General features: G+C 40.3%; 1 protein-coding gene across 4 annotated transcripts in view; it reads right to left on the bottom strand.

Moving 5' to 3' along the window:
- The window catches only part of zgc:172282 (leucine-rich repeat and fibronectin type III domain-containing protein 1-like protein), a 210,576-nt gene that overhangs the window by 161,221 nt on the left and 31,283 nt on the right, over positions 1 to 18,072 (bottom strand). Inside the window, exon 1 of one of the 4 annotated variants that reach the window (XM_038693517.1) lies at positions 11,265 to 11,956. The exons of 2 other annotated variants lie outside the window; for them this stretch is intronic. The gene's annotated coding sequence lies outside the window, so the exon portion shown is untranslated. Of the gene's footprint in view, positions 1 to 11,236; positions 11,957 to 18,072 lie in introns of those variants that run through there. One more of the 4 variants, XM_038693518.1, reaches the window with a different exon arrangement.

The following is an 18,072-nucleotide window of genomic DNA, read 5'->3' on the forward strand; positions in this document are numbered from 1 at the left end:
TGTGTATGTGACAAGCTGTGGATGTCATTAGTAGGGTAACACTCATAACTAGTATCAGTAGCAACAGAAAAGAAGAGCCTGCAAACATCCATTAGCCACATTTGTTACTGAATTTGAACTATAGGCCTAAATCTATTTAATATAATACATGACCCATGCCATAATAGCAATATTCTCATTACCATGTTAAAATAATGTGATGTGTGTGTCTAAGAGAGATAATTGGAAATAACAGTCTATGCCACATCCATTTTTAAACACATTTCGAAATGTTGCTGGAGACATGAGCAGCTTTTTATTATGCAATCCATTAATGAAATGTAATTTACAACGTCTATGTTTGTGAGAGACATAGCTAAGACAGAATTTCTGTATTTTGTGTGGCATGAGAGTTCAAATGAATGCATTTTTTAAATAAATGATGATGAAAAAGTTGTTTTAAATAAAATGATGTAGATGATTGTGATGAGATCCCACTGAGTCTCATAGTTGCAAGAAAAGGAAAAAAAAGTTGTTAGGAAGAAAGAGCTGTAATTCAATTAACAACCTTCATGTGCTCTTGTTTAATTACAAGAACTGATTATCCAGTTCTCTACAAAAAAATGAATGAATTGCTGAACTCGCCATAGACACTTTTTCTGTGGGGAATACGCAAAATAATGATTAAGACTTAACCACAGACTTCTCCCACATACCCACCCCCAACATACTTCCTCCTAATGGCAACCCTTGGCATTGCTGCTTTCGTGTTAAATAAAACCCTTTTCAGCACCAGATGCATTTCTAGGTCACTTAAATAGAGCTATCAAAATAACTCACACACAGACATATACACATTGTATCACACATATACACAGTGGCACAGTATGCTTGTCACAAATATATGCAGTAGGTAACGGTGGAATTCAGTGCATATTAAGTCCTCTGACTCAGCCTGCCTGTCCACACAGTGGTCCAGGGAGCTCACAACAGATGTAGTCATTTAAATAGCTTTTTACCTTTTGCAGCATCATGCTTGAACCTTCCTTAAAATACAGTGTATTTTCAACATAATAACACCTGTCTTTTCAGCCCATTCTCACTCCCCCGGTTTGTCACATATGGACTCATGGTCAAGACCCATCGGCATCAGTTTGGAGATCCCTATAGCATCATAGTTCAACGCAGTGGAAGCCCTGTAGCATCAGTTTTTGACTCTAAAGGTAGTTTTATGATATTTAACAGAAAAGACTGAGTAAGAAAGTGGTCGAGGTAGATTGAGGGCCAGAACCTGGATTTTGAACCAGGAGATCGTGTCCCGTGCGAAACAAAACAAATATTTTTATTTAAGTTAGGCAAGTTATTTAAATTGTGTAAGCAAAGTTAGTTAACTTACATGTAAACTGACGTATGTCAGGTTATTTTAACCCAAACCATGATGTTTTTTCTAACCTTAACCAAGTACTTTTGTTGCCTAGACCTAATCAAGTACGTTTTATGCCAAAACCTAACCAAACTGCAACAGTTCACAACTTTAATAACATGCTGTTTCAAAATGCAATGTTTCAAAACGCTAGCGTTTTATTTTAAAAGTCTAACCAGCCATTGCATAAGTGTTCCTAACTTGACCGCGGAACCCTAGACGTCCAAAAATGACACTAATGTAGTGTTAATTTTGTCAGCCTTTTTAAAATTTAGTCTTAGTCCTGTGTCGAATGTCCTTGTTAGTTTTTGTCATATTTAGTCCACTGTATGCTATTTCTTTTAATCAAGTTCTCTTTTAATTAAAAGTCTGTGTATTTTAGTCATTTTAGTCATTAACCATCATTTTATCATACGATCTTTTATATTTATACCATCTTTTCTAACTAATTAGTATAGTTTTGTTCTCATTTTTATTGCAAAGGAGACATTAACTGATCTAAATTCCTGGGTGCTTAGCGTTAATATGCCACTTCAAGTTCGTAGTGTTTTACCAGAAATCTTATAACCACATTGCTCGCACTCTGATATTATCAGGCACTCTGTTTTTTTGGTCCGCCTCACTGTATTTGAAATGGGACCAAATATCTAAGCACCTCTTTCTCCCTAGCATGTTGTGTTCATCATCAGAGTTCGCATCCTCCACAGTAACGCTTTCCTCCCGCACCAGGCGTCGCCATGGTCGGCCAGCATTCAACTTACAGGAAGAAAAAAATACCGCTGAATGAACACTGTTCAAGTGAAAATTTAGAGGGAGAAAATATGGCCTGTAATATTTTGTCTCCTCATTATACTGACAAAAAGAAAGAGATTTTATTAACGTTTGTATTTTATGAATTACATTTTAGTGTCGTCATTTTCCGTCGACATTATTGCACGTTAATATAGTCACCGTCAGTGTTTATGGACCGTCATTGTCTCATTTTCGTCAGGGGAAAAACAGGTCGTTGACGAATATATTTCGTTTAGTTTTGTCTGACGAAAGTAACACTACACTAAAGGGCATTAAAAAGTGACACCAGAGGGCCTTGACCAAGTGTCAATGTGTGACGAGTCGGGAGTGAGAATGTGTTGGTCTTTTCTTGTCCGTAGCTTGGTCTCTAATTTCGCTGTCACCGTTGTTCTTGTGACCATGGCACTGGAATACCATTTATTCATCAGAAATAAGAATAGCTTAAAAGGTTAGTTGTGTAAGATTTAGTGGCATCTAGTGGTGAGGTTGTGAATTCCAACCATCTGTCCAGTCTACCACTGCCCCTTCCCTTTCAAGGAGCGTAGGACAGCTACGGTGGCTGACACAGCACAAAAGGTGTTGTCTTCTGAGACAGCAGAGAGTAGGCAGTCAAAGAATGAGGTTTCTTTAGGTAGATATATTAAGAAACTATATTTACTTAATTATTCAATAAAACCATTTATTTTTTTGACTTGGCCACTGACAGAAAACATGGAAAATGTAAGCCAAGAGTGTTTAACAACGTCATTGTTTCTGTACCACAATCCATTATAAACCACATAATAGATAAAGTTTATACAAACATTGACAAGGGAAACATCGCCAGAACTGCCCGACAGCAATAATACCTGGCCCGTGATCAGTTTATCGTGCTTTGATAGCGGCAAAAAATATAAATAAACAAACTTTAATAGTGATGCTGAAATAGAGCGCAGTCATGACAGCAAGTGTTTTTTTTAGTGGTTTTGCCTACAAAATAAAAGCTTGGGAAGTTTTTTTGCTGTAATACTTTAGTTGGAGTTGAATTGAGAGCTTTTACTTTGAAAACCTCTGAAAGACATTAAAAGAGTCCGTAGCCTGCTTGACACACCTCTGAAAGAGCCATCAGAAAATGTGATTCCCCTAAATGTCCTCTGCCTGGAGACAATAAAAAAGCATCCGTAGGTTGACGGATGTGGTTCAAACACTGAAACACACTCAGCACATCCCGTAATGTGAGCATCAGAAATGCTGCATAATCCATTTGTTGAAGAGAGAAAAAATAAATTGTCCCAAGGTTGAATCAAACACACAACCTTCACTGTGCAAGCCCTGCTCTTTACTGACTGTGCTAGCCAAACACCATGTGAATGAAGTCGATCTATTGGTTGAAAATGTTGCTCTGATGCAAAACTTATTGGCGACCCCTGCTGTATATTATAACTTCTTCTTCTTCGAACGTACATATTCAATGTAGTGATGGGTGTCTACACTGCCTGAATTTGACCAGAAGTAAAACAAGAAGAACGTAGTGACAGAACGCGCTCTGTAGCACTTTTTGTCTGTTTTCAGCTACTGTAAAAACATGACTACACAACGTGGTGACGTCCATGAAAGGAGGGACCCGCGGTTATGTAGATATAAATGGCTCATGCTAAGGTCATAAAAACATTATGCATGGTCTTTATATACCACTGAAAACATTTTTATGGATATTATATTACATTTCTGTCAATAGATCCTCCGAAATATCTACTGGACCTTTAACAGATTTGGATGACATGGGTACAGGTCCTTTACCATTAACGCCAGTGGAGAGTCAAAGTTTAACAATGAACTTGCTACAGACACAAGCAACTCCCCTCTTCAGTCAGTCTGCCTTACTTTCCTTGAGGTCACTTGTGAAATAACAATGACAGGAATAAACAAATCAAACTAAACAAAAGTCCTATCCTTTGTGCAGTCTAAACAATCATCACAAACAATCATTGGTGTTTGGGTCTTGTGTTTGATCAAGTCTTCATTGAAGATCCTGTCTCTAATATATTGTGAAAAGTGCATCTCTCTGGCCACTTGGATGTTACCTACCACTTTCATGTTTGTTTGGCCACGTAAGTACATGTAAAATACAGGCAGCAAAAGAGTGTGTCTCTTATTTCTCTGCACTGCTGTGGAAATGGTAAAGTTGACAGAATTAATACCAACTGTTATTTCTTTACAGTCTTAAAGTATTATATGCTTTCCATGTTTTTCCATCCTACACAGGCTATTTGATGAAGCTGCTGCTTGGCTATATATATATATATATATCTCAAAATATAATATAATATATATCAAAAGGCAGGCTTGAAGATAATTCGATTTAAAGAGTTCAATTTTAAGAAATAACATTATATATTGCATACAGTATATGTATACTCTCATTTGATGGATTCAAACAGAGACATCCAATATATCCTAGAACTTTGCTTGAATGAATGATAATAAATAAAACCAGTTGTATTTTGTCCTCTAACAACTCTATCTATAAAAGTTTGACTTGAAAGCCAAAAAAGGTCCCCTTAGTCACAGGATCTGATGACTACTTTCTGATATCTTGTAGGTAGGTTGTCAGACAGGTTGACAATGCCCTTACTGCTGAAGTGGAAATTTTTTTATTTTTCAGTCAGCAATTTGGAAACCATGATCACCTTTTCACCTTTATTTAATTCCCAGAAACAGTCCATGACAATCCATCCAAAACATCTAATTTTAACCCCAGACTCACACAGGCAGCATGTGCCGGCGGCTCCACAGTTTTGACCCGTCCTCTACCCGGCGTCGCTCACACTGGAAGTGTTTGACAAGCGTTTCAGCAGCAGAGCGTTTAAGCCTACCCCACGTTGTTGACTTGTTGTTTATTTGTCATTTTGTGTGGTTCTGCTACTGATTACAGCTCTCTGTGAACCGTTTTCCCCCAGTTCCCTACAGGGCTGAATTTCCCACATGGAGCATTTCAGAATAAAAGTGTTTTGCCTGCCTGATTTTGCTGAATTGTTTAGATTTTAGGGCTGTCCCCGACTAAGGATTTACATAGTCAAATCAGAATCATCAAGTCCTGCCTATAGTCGACTGATAGTCGAATCATGTGTGTTTTTTTTGCGATTGCGAGCCAGTGGGGGGGGTTACACTCATTCAACTTATACTGTAAATTTCCAGCTAAACTGAGGCTTTTGAAGAGCCTTTTCTCTCTCTCTCTCTCGCCTGCCATTCACTGGTGTTTTGCAGAGTTTTGCGTGGATTCCGTGCTGCCGACAACTGCATGCACACCGTGGTTCCTCGCAGGTCTATTTCAAGTAGCCGGCAATTTAAAAACGATAGAATATTCTTTGGGTGGGTCATCGATGGTGATAAATTATCCAAAAGCATTGAATCCAAAACATTGAAATGTGTATTGTAATAGGCTGTATATTAACTTGTTGGGATAAAACTGATAGTTCTATGTAAAATCAGAAGTTGAGCGAAGCTTCGACTGCGAGATTGACAGTCGAATCAGGCTCCGTCCATCCAAGCATCGACTCTTTGACTATTAGGGGTCAGCCCTATTAGATTTAGTTGATTTGGTAAGTTGTCCTTGATTTTTGTGCTTCTAGTGTGGTTAAGAAGGCTACATAGTTAAATTGTTTCTTTTTTTGGTCTGTTTTAACTGTGTTTATTGTTGATATACGATAGAGAGTCTGTACAAGGTATTTTATTTTGAAAATCGACCGGATTCTCTTTGCCGTTTCTGTTTCTGCCTTCCTGCCCGGCTAATCTGCTCTGTGCTGCTTGACGCGTGTTCCGTGAAAAGTAGACTGGCTGCCTATTCTCTGCACAAGAGTGCCGCTTCTGGGACGCGCTGCGGCGCTTCTGGTGTGAGCACAAGCATTGACTATAATGGCAGTGATTAGGTACGGCAGCCGTGGCGCACCTGTGTGAGTCTGGTGTAACTCATCTTCCCTTCAAACACAATGTGTAATTCCTGGTCACGTGCTCCATAATAATTGGGGTAACTATTGTGCAAGAATTGCATGATTCACTAATTGCAGCAATGACACTTTAAACCTTGCAATATCCTCAAAAATGTGTAGCAAACTTTCCAAACTTCCAATCTTGCCTCATCTAATAACATTAATGCCAAGTAGTTACAATGAAGTAAACCGATTACATTTTTTAGTCGGCTTGCTACTGGGTCTATACAATCTCATCAGTTATTTAAAAAAAAGCCATCTACCAACTAACAGCAGGTCAAGAATACACAGAATTCCTTGATGTGTGGAGTCAGCCCTTTAGTTCACGTTAGCTTGCTTAGCTATATTTCAACAAGACCATAGTAGCAAGAAAAAAGCCACATCAGTACGGTTTATGTCATTAATTGCTCTAAAGATTTCTCTAAATAGCCAACGTTAAAAACGTATGTTACTTTTTTTTTTAATAGTGCCATCTTTTTTTGCCATATTTGTCTTTCTGTAACACTAATCAGGGACTGCAAGTTATCTTCAACTTAATCTCACATGGTCAGACTTATCTCCACAGCGCTCAACTTGACAAGCCCTGAGGGCAGCTCTACTTCTTCGTCCTCTCATGTTGGACTGAGCAGACTGGATGCTCCAGTGACTGACTATCCTCTCTCGAGGCACAAGTGGTATTACAAGCTAGGACAGGCCAGGGCTAGCTAGCTAGCTTAGCATGCTAATTTCAGTAGATACATACAAAGACGTCTTTAACATGATGCCAGAAGGGTTTGTTTTAAACTGTTTAAAATCTTTCACATTGTGCATTTAAAGTCAACTGTAACCAGCACTTGCCACATACACAGCCTACCGCACATACACACACACTCTAAAAGTATTTCTGACCTGTGAAAGCTCTGCTGATGTCACTCAGCTGCATCAGAAAAGCCATTCTAGCCCCCAAACTCAGCAGGAATATACACATTAAAATGTGGGTATACCGAACTGATTTCATAGCCACAAATAAATCACTGTGAATGTCTGATCTCTCTCCACCCACTGTCACCCTCCTTCTGTCTGTCTTTCCCTCTCCTCCTCCCTTCCTTAACATCTTTTTCTGTCCCTTGATGTCTGCGGGCAGCTCCGAAACACATGTATCTCTGGCAAAGCTATTAATGAACCACACACACACACCTTTCTTTTCCCCTGTCTCTTTTTCCTACACACATACAGACCTATGCAGTTAAACAACTCACTATTTGTCTGTTACACACACACAAACACATGTGCAGGCAAATAAGCAAACACACACAGATGATGCAACGGGTTCATCTATCAAAGGGGACCAGACCATGCCAGTCCAGTTAGCATTGGAGCAAAGTCAGAACGTGACACCACTTATATAAGCTGAGAGCTCTATCTCCCTCTCTGCTCGTCTAAGCTCCCACTACATAAGGTCACACTGGAACCTATGGGCCGCTCCCTCAGCAGAAGGAAGCTGAAAATGTATTCTCCTTTATTTATATATACACACACACACACACACACACACACACATTCCTTAAGAGCAAACTGGCCATTCAGCATATTGTACCCTTTATCAAGTTTGATACAGAAATATCTTCTGTATAAAAACTGGCAAAAAATAAACATTTCAATGTTTTTATCACAAACGCAAAACAAGAAGAGAGACAGGTTAAACGATAGCGATTTTTGTCCATTAAATATGAAGCTACAGCCAGCAGCTGGTTACTTAGCCCAGCATAAAAACTGTAAACAGCTTGCCAGTCTCTGTCCCAAGCAGTGGTGGCTGGCAATATTATTATCATCATTAGTATTATTTTAAAAGTAATTATACACTTTGTCCTGCTTCTGAATATCATAGTCCATTCAGCCGCAGGGTAAAGTCGTGTTCCATGGAGTACCGACCCTTTTGGGTGATTACAGTCTGGTTGAAAATTGCCCAGATCGCTCTGATAGACTTTCATGTTAAGTCAGGGGTGATTCTAGAACCAGCACTAGGTTGCACCACTAAGTTTAAATGTAGCCTAGTTTAAAGGTAATTTCTTAATTTCTCTTAGTAGGTGCAAAGTCCTCTGTAAAAAATAAGCTTTGAAGACTATGTTAAGTTTCCATCAACCTGAGCAGCTTCATCCTCAAGCGGTCTAGCTTTTGGAGAGACTTAGAGACAGCAAATATTTTATTGCTCAGCAAGTACTCTGGGAGGTTTCTGGTATAATGGCTTATGACCCCATACCTAAACCCTAGCAATTCAGCACACACTTAGACCAGAAGTGTGGTGGAGCGGTGAATCGGTGTTCTGAAGAACTGATGTTAACAAAAAAGCTATTATATTTCATCAAAGTCCTTCTAGGCAATTCATGCTATTCGGCCGCTATCTTGGCAAGGCCTCTGGGCAGCTATTTTTGACTAACAAGACCAGGCTCCCATCTAAATGAATGGGGTGAGAGACAGAACTGCACTTTCACTGGTCACCGGAACATAAAACTACATGAATAGAATCGCATGTAAAATCTGATAAAAATCGCTGAAAATGTTTGACAACTTTGCCCCAAAATAAGGTTTAAAAAGCGTTTTTCCCGACCGGTTATATTTCTACTACGCATGCGTCACCTCTTCCGCGCAGTAGAAGTAAAACAGACCCTTACGTCAGTGGAAGCACACGATTGGCTGAAATCTGTTTCCCACTTTTTCTGTTAAATGCAGACGATTGGCTTTCTAGTGGAAGAGGCGGGATAACCACCATCTTTGCCGTTACAGGCTTTACCCATAGAGTTGTATTGAGGATGCGATTAAGTGGCTTGTCTGCTCTAAAATGTCTTGAAAGTTTGCCTAACTGTGCTGTCAGGGGTGCTGAAGTAGTAGATGGGTTTGTTTTTGCGACTTTTTCTTTGAGTCCTTATGTCAGTTTTGTCTTGGATCTAGAATATTCTCTAAACTATATAAACTCTGCAAGGTTTAACGAAATCCAACAGTATTTGTAACATTGATGCTGAGATTTGTTTGCTATTTGCTATGGCTCATGTGAAAATGTGATGTTGTATCCTTGTGCTTTTAGATCTTCTTGTAGTTTAAATATTTGTATATGTATTTGTATGTCATAATTTTCCTCTTTTATCCTTTCAAGTTCTTTTTTTTTCTTCTTAAATTGTGTTTCCTGTGCATGCTTCTCAATTTCGGCTGTAAAGACTTGACATCTTAGTGTGTTCACATCCTCCTCTGTGCTATGAGAAGGAGGCTTTCTGTTGCCTTTAGCACGTTTGGCCGATGGCGGATAGCTGCTGGAACAATCCTGAGATGGCTGTGTGTGGGCTGACTGTTGTCGACATCCAGTCCTAAAAGTTGGCTCTGGCGTTCAGCTGTATGAGAGATGAGGGAGCTGCTGGTGGGAGAGATGCTATTGAAACCAATTCTGGAGCATCTTCTGCTATTTCAAGCTCAACCCCACCTGAAATGCCAAAAATTTAGGGGGAGTCCTCTCCCACAATCGGATCAGACACAGATCAGGGTTTGGTTCCTGTATGACTCCGACAGTTAATGGTGACTTAATGTTTTAACCCAAACCATGATTTTTTTCCTAAACCTAACCAAGGCTTTTTAACATGTGATTAACATTATGAAACATCACAGTTTGGTTAGGTTTTGGCACCAGAACTACTTGGTTAGGTTGTTATTAAATACACGTGATATACCTTAGTACATCTTTGCTTGATTTGTGGTATAGCAGCCAATACTGGAGGACAATGCACCAGCCACACTGATCCAAAGGTAACACAATCTGCCTACCAGCACCCCAAATTTCATCAATAAACAGGGCATATCTTATTTGTTTAATCACTTTGAGGTTGCCAGGAATCTATACTGCACTGAGTCAATACTCCTGGCCATGAAATAATCCTACACATAGCCCCACTGAAAACATATTGTCGTTTAACACCAACATTAGTTTAGTTTTAAAGAAAAAGCCATGGCTATAACTAGTGTAACAAATGTCATCAAAAGTTTAAAATGCTGCAAATAAAATAAAACACATGTCAATTTTACTTTTGAAGGATACTATACACAGTAGATACACTGTCATAAAAATCCAAGATACCGGTATTTGCAAAGCTAACTGACTAGTGAATGCACCAAAGTTTGGTCATATCTTCCTCTACAACTTAACCTAATGGCTTTTTTAAGATCCAGGTAGTTTAAATTACCCTCTGTGACATTACCACAGGGAGATAATCAGTTTGAACAGCGTGGAAAGCCACAGCCATAGCATTGCCTGCTGTTAATCATGCTGCCTTGTGGACTGGTAAGGCAGTTTGGTTGCTAATGAAAACTGTATAGAGATCAAACCCTTATCCAATAACTCTGGCTGTCAACTGAGAAGCTCAATTATGCCACCTGCATTAAATTACAATCCTTGTGTCAGGTCCCAGTTAATTGTGTGGTCTACATTTTGACTGTTGTGATTAATTGGACGGAAGGGTGGGTGGAGGCACGAAAGGTAGGGGTGAAAGATCATTGCAATGTAACAATTACAGCAGCTGTGTGATTTATTTATCAAATGGAATAAACTGGAGAACTTACTGTATTTGCATGTTTTGTCAGGAACAGTATTAATGCTACATACTGTATATGGTTGCTACACTAGTGTGTATTTGTCTCAGCTTTGGTTATTTTGTTATAAAACATTATTTATTTTGTTATAACATACTAATGGAGTGTGTGGAGAGAGAGATGACAGCTTAAAAGCCCACTTTAACACACCCATGTTTTGTGCATGTCTGACTTCATCATTTATAAAAACACTTAAATTTACGCAGCAGGATACCACTGGACATTGAAAATGTGGCTATGTAGGCTATGTTTGTGTGCATAAGTGTGTGTGTGTGCACATACACGCTTGTGTGTGTGTAAGTAATAGGCTCCCCACTAAGTGTTGATAAGCCTGAGAGTATCACGTCTACTGCCAGTGGGGTAGCAGGCAAACAAGGGTTTGGACCCAATAGCAAGCACCCAAGGCAAAAGCAGGTACAGCTCAATGATTTATTAAGAAAAATACAACAGGGCAAAAGCTTACAGAGGAATTAGGCAGGCAAGAGTCCTACCAGGTAAGCAGTCCAAAACGGGCAAACAAATCCAGAGTCCAAAATCCAAGGTCCATCGGTAACACAGATCATTCAATAGTAGTGGGAAACAAACAATCCAGCGCTAGGAATGAGGCTGGAACGTAAGGTAAAGAGACAAAGACGAGCTGACAAAGAGTAAGGGGAACAGGCTTACTAATCACACCAGTAAGGAGATAACGAGGGACAGGTGAATCTAATTAGGGCGGGGCAAACTACCACTTTTATTAAAAAAACACAGTATCAAAGTCCAGCAAGTAATGAAACTGACAGACGACCACTGCAGAGCTAACGGTGTTAACACAATTAACAAACAAATCTTTTGTATTACAAACCTGTGTACATCTCTGCTCTTGTCTTTGCTGTTGCAAACCGCAATTTCCCCACTGTGGGAAAAATAAAGGTTTTTCTTATCTTATCTCTTACATGACTTGGCTGCTGACACAAAAAAGGCCATTGGTAGCTTAAGGACTCACCAGATTCATCCATGTATCATTTCAGAAAGTAGACTCAGTGCTTTCTAGCCTGTAGATACTATTCCTGTCTGGCTGCAGAGTTTATTAGTTTGATAGAGTTAGACAACTTCTAGTGCCGGTTAGTGGTGCTAATTTTTTAACTTATTGATCAAAATACTTGAATACATTTCCCCAGGCTGTGATGGGGTCTGTGTCTCATGTTTTTGTGTTCTTCCCTACTGTGCAGTAGTTTTAAAACATTTTATTGTCATTTACACAAGCAATTTTACATTTACTTAAGTAAAAAATCCTTTAACAGTAAAAGTACTTTTACTTGACTACAAAAGACTTCTGTTTGCTTTTATAAATGGAGATAAATTGTTAGTTGTTGAATATTTTGTTAACTTTTATGCTGTCTGCTCTGAGCACTTAATCTGCAGCTAGGATAACTATTAGCATTTACACACCATCTCTGTCATATTAATGTGTCTGAGGAAGAACTTTATACAAATTGATGTGTTTTGCTGCTCATCTGAGGAGACTATGTCAGGCTCTCCGTGGGGTGTAGTGTGTGTTTTAACTTAACACTGAACAGTGACAGTGTCTGCCAAACCACATATTTCTCTGGTGCAGAACATCTCTTCATTCTCAAAACAACATGCAGACAAGCAGCTTCAGGCTCATTTATAATGACTTCAAGTCTAGGCAGGCTTGCTAGCTCGCTCTTTCTGTACCTACTTATGTCTGTGATAGAAATGAGAAGCCTCTGCAAGGGCTTCTACAGCACAGCTGCTAACACAGCCAGGGCTGGTAAAAATGACCCGTTTCCCTGCAGATATAAAGACATATTCATAACAGTCTCATTCCAACAAAACTGTTGTTCCAGAACCTTTCACAGCCTCTATAATGCGAACAGAGAGGCTTTCAAGAGAGAAAGGACGGGACAGGATAGAGGGGATGAGAGAAGTCATCCCCTCGCTGCTGCAGGAAAAAAGAAACCTATGGGAGAGGAAGAAGTGAGGAAGATGTGGAAGGGAAAGGTAGAGAGAAGGGGGGAGAAAGTAAACAGAGAAAGAGAGAGAGCAAGAAAGACAGTGTGAGGAGAGAGCGAGGGACAGTGAGTGAGAAACAGAGTTGAAGCAGGACATGCTGACAGTTGCAGCCTGTCATCACACACCAGGGGATTTTGGGTGTGTGTGTGTGTGTGTCCACGCGCGCCCATGTGTGGTGTGATATTTGAATATGCACTGCCAGCCGTCACATTGAATAAAGACACATGTAACATCTCTCTCTCTCTCTCTCTCTCTCTCTCTCTCTCTCTCTCTCTAAGACAGACTGCTCAGAGGAGCAGGAAATGTCATTGCTGCCTAGCAACCATGTGGGAACCTGTGGGGCTATGGCAATGTGACATGTTTTTCTATTTTTCTTTGCCAAATTTTACACTTCCCCCTTGATTCAAATGCATGGCCAAACCAATACAATGGGGTAGACACAAGCCTGTGACTGGCTGTCTGACGAATTAATGCACGTGTGTGAGTGGAGGGCTTGTTTTAATATCCCAGAGGGGACTTTAACGTGAATGCACACTAACTGATGGGTCCCCATGGTGGGATGTCACCGGCTCTTTGAGGGCCAATACTTGGTTTTAGGTTAGGGGTAGGGTTGAGGTAAGTCATGTAATTAAGATGGTAAGGGGCTAGTGAATGCATTATGTCAATGAGATGTCCCCACAGGAATAGAGGAACAAACATGTGTGTCTGTGTCTGTGTGTGTGTGTATGTGTGTTTGTGTGCATGAGCATGTTTAACTATATTCCTTGGCGTCCAAATCCAGGTTTTCACTATACTTGTGGGGTCCAACAACTTTGTGGGGACCAAAATCCCGGTGGGCTGGCCACTCTGTGGGCCGCTTGAGCAGTCTGTTAAGGAAGAAGTACACAGGGATAAGATAAGGAAGTTTTGGATTTGGCTAGCTGGCCATTTAGCTATATCAGATGCTTTTTGTTGACACATGTGCTTATTAATGCCACTTTTTGACAATCAACCAATCACAGCCTCAATGGGGCAGGACATTTAAAAAAGTTTAAGGTGCTACAGCAAACTTTCAAATGTTGAACTCAATGTTATGCATATATGATTACGATTATTGACAAGTTAGTCCTTAGCAATAACAAATTAGGTAATGAATTAAAACAACCCACAACTGAAATCAATATTATTCTACTGGTAAGTTGTTTGGTATATGTGAAATTATAAGAAATATAGAAACATTATATAATTAATATATAACATTATACTAACAGTATAGTATTAAATTATTATATATTTAATATATATATTAATATATATTTAATATATTTATAACATTGCACTTTATAATTACTGTTATAATATTATACTAATACACTCATTTATACTAGTTACTCATCCAGGTTGTGGATAGTGCATCTGCAGTGGACAGATCTAGTAGACAGAGCCAGGATGCCATTGTGCTAATGTGTGATCCTTCTAGCTGCCTCCACGTTCCCCTTGTTGTACTTTGCATATGTTTTACTAAAGTTTGTTATAAATATTGTTCAGTCATCTGGTTTACATTAAGTGTAGAGTTGTGTGGGTGGTGCTGGTATATTGTGTATCCGTCCCTGGTCCAAAAAACAGTCCCAAATGCCACAAGCTGCAATGCACCAATCATTGTAGAGTTTTCTGTAATGAGTGTTTTCTCTCATCACTGTGATATGTGATCAGTTTTTTAAAAGCTGTTTTCAATGCGTAAAAATCTTAAATACGCATGGCCAGATACAAGATTTTCATATCATGATTGCAAACAAGGAGAATATAGCTAATGCATTGTACAACTTTGTAACAGATGTGTGTGTGTGTGTGCGTGCACGTGAGAGAAAGTTTGTTTCTGTTACTAATAATGTATTCTGCCTTTATACCACATTGCACCAGTATCTGCCAGGATTGTGCTACTACCGCTCACCAAATTTGCAAAAACTTGTCACATATATGTGTGCCAATTTTAAGCTTTTGTTTGCGCATGCACCCGGTTTCATGAAAATAGGGCCCCTTGTGTAATGCATAGACACAATTTATATAAATACCACATAACACTTGCCTAGAATGCGTTGTGCATTTGCATAAATTCATAACCAAATATTTTCTGAAACTCAATTTGGCAACTGAGCCTTACAATAAAAACAAGTGTCAATTTCAAGTCTTTGGGTAGGAAGGACACCAGAGATTTACCTCTGCCTGTCTCCTGTTGTTTATTCAGTACCAAACATAGACTAAAATAAACATAAATTATGCTGCACCAGTGGGTAAGTTCCTGCTCCCTGCTAAGAGTTTAATCCACAGTGTTTAAATAAATCCCCCCCTTAAGGCTTTATGCTGTCAATTTACATTGGCACTGTCTTTTTTAGGAGAGGTATTGTTGTGGTGGCAGTGTGAGTGTCCTGTTTGTTTCTCTTTTTTTTTTTTTTCTTGCATTCTGTTTTCCCCTGTGTCTCCCTCTGTGTCTCTCTCTGCTCCTGAGCCCAGCTGACGATCCACACCTGCACCTCATCAGTAGCCTCCTCTGCCTGCCACACCTGCCAGCAATCAACTCCATCCCTGCCAGTATATCAACCCCAGTTCTCCACACAACCTCTGCTTGATCGTCGTTGCTCCTGACCTGGTGCCACTGCTTGCCTCAAGCTTTTTGCTCTCGCCACATCTGTTCCCCGTTCTCTGGTTTCCCCATTACTAACCCTGTCTGTCTTTCCCCAGGTTCACTCACCTCCGTCCGCCGTCGAGTCGGTTGGGATCGCCAACCTGACCTCTCCCCTCGTCTTCCACGGCACCCTCTCGGCTCCCCCTAGTGCCTCGCAGTCAGCCTGCCACCACACTCCTCCACCAACCCCCCCGGGCAGTTCTCCCGTGCCTCCTCTCTCCCTCGACCTCTGGTGCCCCCCAGTTCCCTCGTCCCAGCCTCCTTGGTCCCACCTGCTCCTCGGCTCCCTTGCCTCAGCCCCCTCTACCCTCCTAGCAACTTGGTCCCCCGTACCCGTGTTCCCCCCAGCTTCCACTTCTCCCTCACTTCCACTCCCTCAACCTCTTTCCTTCAATAAAACCTGTTTCACCTGAGTGTTGCTTTTGGGTCCTCTCTGTCCAATACACACAACAGGTATAAGGTGATACTTTTTGTCCAAAGGCTTCTCCATCTGCACCTCAAACATACACACGCACACACATCTAAACACACGCACAAACCCACACAAATATACACAGCTCTGTATGTACTTTATCATGTTCAACTCTCCATTTATGCTTACACCTAGCTTCTCCAGACATTGACTTGGATATACATAAATAAAACATAAGTATAAAGCATGCTGGCAGGGTCATGAGGATCAGTCGCTGTTCAACTGAATATTACAGTGTGGGCATGTGTGGCTGTCTGTGCCAGACGAGCAATCAGTCCTTCTGGGATTTGCATTCACAGCGTGTAGAGTTTCATGAAAAGGGTATATTCATATTTAAGAGCAAGTTTAACTGCAGTTCAAGAAAGCAGTCTGACCAGCAGCGCGAGGATGGAAACTCAATACACAACACCCATTTCAAAAGGCACAACCTGTCAAGCTTCGAAGCCAGTGACATCCAGCACCAGACAATGTTTTGAGGAAAGTTTCTGTTGCAACATCTTACTTCAGGGTTAGTGTTTGAACACAATACTTATTGTTTCCATTTTAAGTTTGTTGTAGTGAACTTAACAAAAGTCGAAGATTTAAATAATGAATAAAATCTTCATATTCACCAAATGTTTTACATACAAGGGTGACAAATTAAAGAAAAAAATCAGCATAAGGTGCTTTATTATGAGCTTAAGCTGACCCAACACCTTACTGGAACAGTAAGCTTCCATAGTGACTGTAAAGGCCATAGCATATGATTCACATCATTTTCATCAAGGCATTCAGTGAGCTCTCATTCCCTGTGTGGGATTACCTGTATTCAAATATGTTTTTCCACTCATGTATTCAGTTTTTGTTTTCTTTTAATGTGGCTGCTGTGAACAAAACATGTGGTTAGTTGTTCTATTCACCACATGCATGAATTTAGAGCCTTGTGTTGGAGGATATGATTTGCTGCAATGTATTGTGACACCCCTATTCACCAGATCTCTGGGCAATAGAACACCACTGGGATAAAGTGAAGTTGCATATCCACAGTATCATTGCGCTGTCAAAAATTCTTAAATAGCAGCCTTCTATTGCGTCTGAGGGTAAAAAAGATCCTTTTGAAACATATCTGGCACCTTGTTGAATACATGGCTCAGGTTGTTTAGTGGGTACTACAAATGTGAAGCTACAGAAATTGGCACTGACTAGGTACAGCACACATTCTACTTACTAAACAACCCTCACCCTGCTGCCGTGGATCATTTTATGAATTTTTTGTGGACACATTCTTTTTTTTTCCAGAACTGTGTTTATTGTGTTTTGGACAGCATCTTTCTCACTAAGGAATCCAAGAAGTTTTGCAGCAAAGAATCCAATTAGGAAGTTTAGTCTCTTGCCTTGAAAACCAAGGTTCATTAAGCATTTTGCTTCTCTTGTCATGTGGAGAACCACAAGGGATAGGTCCATGGCCTATTTATGGTCTTGACCTAAAGTGGTAAAAAATCTCCTGTATGTGTGTGGTGGAAATTCAGGCTGTTAAGTGTTCCTTTTTTCCCGTAGCACTCTAAGGACAACATAAAGCACCGCAGAGATACTGAGAAATAGAGCAGAACCGGCAAAATTAGATCTTTCTGCAGGCTCCAACCATAACTGCCGCCTTCCCTGAGAGCACACATCCAGGAGAGTACAGAGGGTAATACAAAGCAAATGAATGGGTGGCAGACAAGACAGACAGACCAACAGACAGAAAGAGATAAAACAACACATGCAGGGAAACTGAGAAAGAGAAGCAGCAAAGACTCACAAAGACAGTTCCCATAACAAGGGATTGTGTCTGTGCTTCTGTTTTACACACACTGTAAACATGTCAGCTTGATTGTGATTTTCTGGTTATCTGAATGATTTCTGGGCAACTTCCCTCATATTGCATCTGGGCATGTAATCCAGCAGCGGCAAGTGCTGTTTGTGAGTATCTGTGACAGCATGGCAAGACAGGAGATCATCATGGAGTAACAGCTGGCTACCGACCATCTTCTTTTCTTGTCTTGTCTCTCTGCCTGCTGCCCTCTCTCTATGTCTCCCTGCCTTCCTTTTCTTTCTCTCAGGCTGTCTTACTGTCTGCCCATCTTCACATCCTCCTGCCCACAGCCTTTCTGTGTCTTTCGCTTTCTTT

Source organism: Micropterus salmoides, unplaced genomic scaffold (assembly GCF_014851395.1).
Source record: "Micropterus salmoides isolate LMB-PRFRI ecotype aquatic unplaced genomic scaffold, ASM1485139v1 Ms_hic_scaffold_3, whole genome shotgun sequence".
NCBI lineage: Eukaryota > Metazoa > Chordata > Actinopteri > Centrarchiformes > Centrarchidae > Micropterus > Micropterus salmoides.